Source organism: Juglans microcarpa x Juglans regia, chromosome 6D (genome assembly GCF_004785595.1).
Source record: "Juglans microcarpa x Juglans regia isolate MS1-56 chromosome 6D, Jm3101_v1.0, whole genome shotgun sequence".
Classification (NCBI taxonomy): Eukaryota; Viridiplantae; Streptophyta; class Magnoliopsida; order Fagales; family Juglandaceae; genus Juglans; species Juglans microcarpa x Juglans regia.
Window position 1 is genome coordinate 23,266,316 of NC_054604.1, and position 7,354 is coordinate 23,273,669.

The following is a 7,354-nucleotide window of genomic DNA, read 5'->3' on the forward strand; positions in this document are numbered from 1 at the left end:
TTGAGTTGGGATGAAAAATTACAGACACACGAAGATGAGAAATTTTCTGAAAGATCACGCGAAAGGAAGTGTTGCTCAAGGCGGCAGCACAACGGCGGTACACGGCGGTTCAGTGCCCAAAAAGAGCCCTCAACTCACGGGTTTGGGTAAAATTACAAGTGGATGGAAAACTAAACTCAACTCAACTCACTACAGACCAATAATTTAACTAAGAAATCGAGTGAAATTCATAGTTTTTAGAACCAAACAGAGCTAGGCAAATCTTCACAAGCTCACGGATTCAACACAAAAATTATAGAACAACACTCAAAATGCCAAGAGATGTGAAAAGCTTAAGCGAGAGAGAGAAGATGAGGATCTCAAAAGATTTTATTTGCAGAAGCCGTGGCCTATTTATAGGCCAAGCACGGCAATTTGCGAGGCATGCGTGTCACACGAGTAGAAGATAGGTGAAAACGACAGCACAAGCCGTGGAGGAGAGGAAGGCTAAGGCCCAGGCGTGTGGCACGACAGCTGGACAGCAACTCTTCAAAGTTCACTGCCGCACGACACGAAGATGAAAGTGGAAGAATGAGGTGGAAGATGGTGGCCGCGTGGAGCGACAGCTGGACAGCGAGCCTTCGGAGTCCCATGCCGAACGACACCGAGAAGAAAATGGAAGGAGGAGGTGATGGCTTGAGTGTGAAGTGCGCGACTAAGACCACACAGCGTGGCAACAACTGCTGGAAGAAGAAGAATCCAGAAAGAAGAAGAAGGAAGAAGAAGAAGAAGAAAGTGGTGCACGGCGCAAAGGAGAAAGTGATGGAACCCTAAGTTCCATCCAAAACGACGCTGTTTGAAATAAAGGGGAGGGCTGGAATGAATCACACGGGTTGGGCCCTGCATGGCGCATGGGTTGGTCTTTGCTTGCACACGTTTTGGGCCTTCAAACCATACGAGTTGGGTCAAAACCGAAAGGGCTAATAATAAAACACACGGGCTGGCCTTCTCCTCACACACAACATAATTAAAAACACACACAAAGCCTACCAAAAATAAAAACACTACAAAAACAAATGCCAAATCGAAAATACACCTATAAAAATTAAAATAACATAAATAAAATAAATAAATAACACAAATAAAATAAAACAATACAATTAAATAAAAACTAGGGATTTAAAACACATGAAAAAAATTAGGAATTTCACGCTATCAGAGCTTTATCTCCCATTCTACTTCCCTTGGAACCAAAGACTTTCTCACAGGCTATGAAGGACCCTAGCTGGCTTGCTGCTATGTAAGAGGATTACACTGTCATTCTTACTAACCAAACTTGGACACTTTGACCATCTAATAAACATATTGTTCGCAATAAATGAATTTTTAAACTCAAGCAATGCTCAGATGACTCTATTGAAAGATACAAAGCCAAACTTATTGTAAAGAGCTTTGATTAAGAGGATGGGAAACCAGTTTTATAGAAACATTTAATCCTATTGTTAAGCCTGCCACAATTAGGCTTGTGATGGCCTTAGTTGTTCAGTAAGACATATGAAGTGGACTATCACTTCATTAAAGAGAGCTTTTAACGAAGATATTCTTGCACACTACATCTCCATTGTCTATCAACCTTAATATAGCATCACCAAGGGCCTCACTACCTCTTGGTTTTAACAGTTACATGATAAGCTAATGGTGCGCCAACTCCCCATCTTACAAAGGGATGTTAACCATAATGTTCAAACACTACTCTCCATAGATGATCAACTCCATCTCAGTCAGATTAAAGCTACAACTATCTCCGAGATTATTGCACCTAATGAAGATTCAAATCAAAGATCATGATAACTGTTATTTAAAGTTTAAACCTTTAGATAATACCTATCATATTTGTAGTTAATGTAAACACTTTTAAATTCTGCACTGATTTGATGTTGTATCTAGGGAGGTCCTTATCCGTATCCTATTATGTACTTTGAATAAACCTGTAACTCTCTATATATAAAGCACACCAATATACTAATTGGTATCGATTGAACCTGCAGTACAAATATTACTTCTGATTATTAATAGCACATTTCTTTCTCAACTTGGGGGAGCCATTTGAAATGAAATTGATTCTCGTAGCTATAAGGAAGTGCCTTGAATCAATGGCCAATTTGATGAATCTCCTATGTTCTCTACATGACGAAGAGCTTCATCTTTCTCAATTTTAGAGTTGATACAACCCATTTCTCACCAATACTATCTAAAACCCATTGTTTTTCATAATTCAAACATGATAAGTCTCACAAAATAAGGAAAAACCTACATGAATATATTTTTATTAAAAATGATAAAAATCTATAGACTAGACATCAACATGCCGACAAAAAGAGACCGTGACCCTAGTTAATTTCTAACCTTACTCAACTCAATATACATCACTAAAAACATGCGAAAGATGCCTCTCTTTTTAGCGGCCAATAGAGAGAATAAAAAAGTTAGAAACGTTTATTTAATTATTTTATGAACGTTGGTGCGTTGATTTCTTTGCAGCCACAAATCAAATGATGTCGGCATTTCGGAGTGCAAATTAAAATATCTATTATTATTGTTAGACAGCGGAAGTTTCGTGGAAGGAATGGAAAGATTTACCAATTATTACTTTGGTTTCTTCCCTTATTTCTTCGTAAAACAATTAATACTGACCTCCATTAAACGTCTAACTGTTCACTAATATTATTTAGAAATCGGCCAATATGTAAGAAAAATAATTAGTAATGTTTGTACTTATATAAAGATTAATGGTTACTATTAAATTATTATGTAAAAGAGGTTGGTATTAATAAGTTGGAGCTAGCATCCCTCTTATTTTCATGTAAACTCATGACTCTTCAAGCTTTCTCAATGATTTTTATTTTATATTATTTTATATCATTTAATTAGTAATTTTTTTTTAAATTTTTATATAAAATAAAATAAATAATTTATCCTTGTCAATTGTCATATCATGGTACATTATACCACTCATTCTTAAAAAAGGAGACTAGATGATGTTGATTTTTGCGAGGGGAAAAAAATTCCAGGTACACGACAAGAGGGAGAGTGTACGATGGGCCAGTATTTCTTCACAATGTCTCTAGAAGAATATAGATAAAGACGAGAAACCTGGGGTTGGAGTCGGTGTCCAATACTCTGAATTCTCTCTCCCAAGAGAGTTTCAAGTCTATTTTGAATTCTAACTCCAATTTGAGACGGATAAATCTTGAGAGTAGTTACTGTGCAGTTGCATTCGGTGCACACCTGACGTGTCAGAAATTGTGTATTTCGTTGAGTGACTAATTGACGTCTACATACAATCCACCTGACGTGTCCGAAATGGTGCATTTCGTTGAGTAACTGACTGGCGTCTACGTACGATCCATTTGACGTTTTGAATTCATTTTTTGTAGAGAGAGAGAGTTGAGATGAGAGAGAGACCCAACAAGAGAGAGCTGCTGATAAGAAAGAGATCGAGATGAGAGAGAGTCGATGAGAGAGAGAAACCGAGATGAGAGAGAGACCTAGATGATAGAGAGAGTCGATGAGAGAGAAAATCCGAGATGAGAGAGAGAGTCAATGAGAGAGAGGGATGAGAGAGATCTGTGAGAGAGAGGGAAAGGTCTGGTGCATTTTGCACCAAAAAAAAAAAAAAAAAACTAAAGAACCAGAAGTAGCCACGTAGTGTATACAATGTGTATACAAGAGCTGCTGATAAGAGAGAGATTGAGATGAGAGAGAGTCAATGAGAGAGAGAAATCGAGATGAGAGAGAGACCTAGATGATAGAGAGAGTCGATGAGAGAGAGAGTCCGAGATGAGAGAGAAAGTCAATGAGAGAGAGGGATAAGAGATATATGTGAGAGAGAGAGGAAGGTCTGGTGCGTTTTGCACAAAAAAAAAAAAAAAAAAAACTAAAGAACCAGAAGCAACCACATAGTGTATACAATGTGTATACAACTACAATAACTGCTTTATAGCAATACTCATTGGAGACATGCGATCTTATCTTTTGGAGGCGAGCACTTTTCTTTTTTATATTGATTGACTGATCAGTAATTTGCCTCTTGATGCTCACCGAGGTATCGAATATTTTGTCTTTTTAAGTACTCGTCGAGGTGGCAAGCACTTTTATTCTCACAGTACTCGTCTAGGTGGTGAATAATTTGCTTCATGTGGTGCTCTTTATAGTATTTGGCCCAAGGGCAAGCACCTTTTTTTTTTCAATGTTGCTTGCTGGGATCAATGGTGAGCTTCATGCTCCTTTACGTTGTTCATGGAGGTGACGAGCAATTACTTCTTGAGGTGCGAGCACTTTCTTTTTCTACGTTACTTGTTGAGGTGACAGGTTTCACATGTACAATGCTCGTTAAGATATCGAGCACTTTTTTTTTTTTCTCTATTGTGCTCATCCAAATGATGATATCTTTTCCTCTCAATAAAACTTACGGAGGTGGCAAGTATAAGGTATTATTAAATTACTATAAACATGCATATTATAATTTTTTAACATTAGTTTATTCAAGCATTTGCATTGCTCTAAAGATTCTAAGCCAGTGTTATAAAAAAAAAAATTAAAAAAACTTTTATTTTTTAGTTTTGATAATATGTTCTATCCCATTGTGTTACCGTGAAGAAAGATTGTCGAGGGGCTCAATTTATTTTAGGAGAAATGATATTTGCAGTCATAAAATATGTAAATTATATATATTATTTTTAAAAAAATTAAATAAATATAAGATTCGTATAAAAAAATTAAACTTTTAATAATAAACATTACTATTTAAAAAAACAAATACGCCACAGGTGCACATCCGTTACTTTTTAGAACATTCCACAAAGGTATATTTTCTCTATATTTTGAGAAAAAGTTTAGAGATTTGGTTAAAATCTCCCATACATCTAAATTCTTATTTTAAAGAAAATGTTTAAGGGATGAATAATGGTTTTCCAATATAAGAAATTATTATTCATCTCCTAAATTATTTTTTATCAATATTTTATTCTAATAAATAAAATAAATTCTTTTTTCAATCATCTATATTTTCTGTCATATTCATATTTGTTATAGTTTTAAATAATAATTTTAAATAATAATTTAAATAATTACGAAAATATAAAAAAATTAATTTTAAAAATATAATCATATCCGAAAAATAATTTAAATTTTTGTTTAAAATATTCACTAGAGTAATAGTTCAAAACATAACAAAAAATATTGAGTAGTCAAGTTTATATATAGAAGTGAAAGAAAAAAAATAATAAAAAAATAATAGAGAAATATTATTTTAATATAATAGAGAAAAATGATAAGAAATGAGATTTATGAGATTTTTAAAAGATGAATAAAATCTTAAAAAATATAATTTTTAATTAAATTATAAAAAGTTTTGAAGGGAACTAGATGATAATGATGTTACTCCAATAGCTTGTCGCTAAAGCAAAGTGCTTTTTTTTTTTTAGTTTATTTTTGTTATTACTACTTCTTGTATCCTCACATTCCCTATCCTCATCTGCCACGTAGCCCATTGCAGACGAGCTTGTTGCGTCGTAACTTACCTTGCCGTCGCAACAGTTAACGCGTCCAGAGCTGACGTCGGCCTTGTTGATGCAACAAAGCCCGTTACCCCCACCCTCACGTTGACGCGTATCATCCACCTTATCCGGGGATCCGACCGTTCAGAACTGTTCAAAGACGACGACGACGTTGCCGTATTATCCCCATTGAAATCATTCATGTGGTCTGCTGTTTTCTATTCCTTTTTTCTATTTTCATAAGAACCCTCATTCTTGTTGTTATTCTAATATTCTTGCACCCCATTGTCTTTGGGATATTGCGCCACTACCACCTAAGAGAATCTCAAGGGGAAAGTTCTGGATTTTTTCACACTTTCATCAACACCATTTTCTTATATACTTATCAAGAAAAAGGCATTTAACAGTGGAAGAGTAACGACTCATTCATAACTATTTTTAATTATTTTTCATCCTATTTTTTAAAATATATTATCAAAATTTATTTTTTATATTTTACATATTAACTTTTATAATATGTCATCCATCAGTTTATCTATTTTTTTCTTTATATCATTTAAATATTATATTTTTTAATATTTTTTATTCATTTCAAATATATTATTTAATTACCAATAATATTTTTATATCTTTTAATATTTACAATACCTCTCCATATACAATTTCATATAATTATGTCTTATTTTAAATTAATCTAAATTTATAAACTAAATCAAAATATAAATTAATTTTTAAAAAAATATTATATAATAAAAATATTCTCAAAGTATATACAATGGGATTGTTGCACGTCTATAAGGATATACAAACTGATTGGAGTCATATGCAGTTTTTTTTTTTTTCTTATTTGAGTCATATGTAGCTTTTTATTTATTTATTTATTTATTTTTATTTATATGCAGCTTGCTTTTATATAAATAGACCGAATGTTGGAGTCACCCAAGTCAACACAGAGGAAAGCGTGGGAATGAGAGAAACAGAGAGAGAGAAAAAGGGGCCTGAAATGAAAATAAAAAATTTGGAAGAAATGGAAAAAATCAGCCGCTGAAGAGAGAAGTTAATTTAAAATGTTTATAGCCATAAATATTGTCCTTTATATGTAGCAAAATTACTGTAGCAAAATCCAAAATAAAGATGATATAAAGATCCATTGGACCTCACTTTTGTACAAATTTTTTTTATATTTTAAAGACAACTATATTTTACAACATCTATTGAGAGTGCTCTTAAGTAGACATTTTCAAAATAAAATGATTAGTTTTTCTTTAAAAAATATTTAAACACATAAAATTAAAAGTAAAAGTTCAAATAAAAATTAAAAAAAAATATTATTTTATTACAGAGTTATATACAAGTTGTTATTTGGTTGTCAATTTACCATTTCTCTATTTGGGTCTTATGGATAAACCTATATTTACATTCCTAAATTATAAATCATTTGTAATTTATTTCCTCCATTAAAATTTGAGAGTTCATACTTCCTATAACACATCTCTTGATTTATATTTCAAGAGATCAAATGACCATTTCGACATAATAAAAGTATTTTTTCACTCTTTCATATACTAGGAAATTTTACTTTGTTCCAAGTAAAATATTCCATATTAATGGGTTCGGGTCCATAACCGCGGGTTAATGTATAATAATTTTTCCAACTTTACATATCATCGGATGTTTTAAAATATAACATTATTATAAAAATTCGTCCTAATGTAGTAGCATTTTTTTTTATGTCAATCGCATCATCCTCCTAAAATGATAGGATTTTATAAATATCGGTGGATAAATTTGTGTTTTTAAACTTTTGGTGAATAATG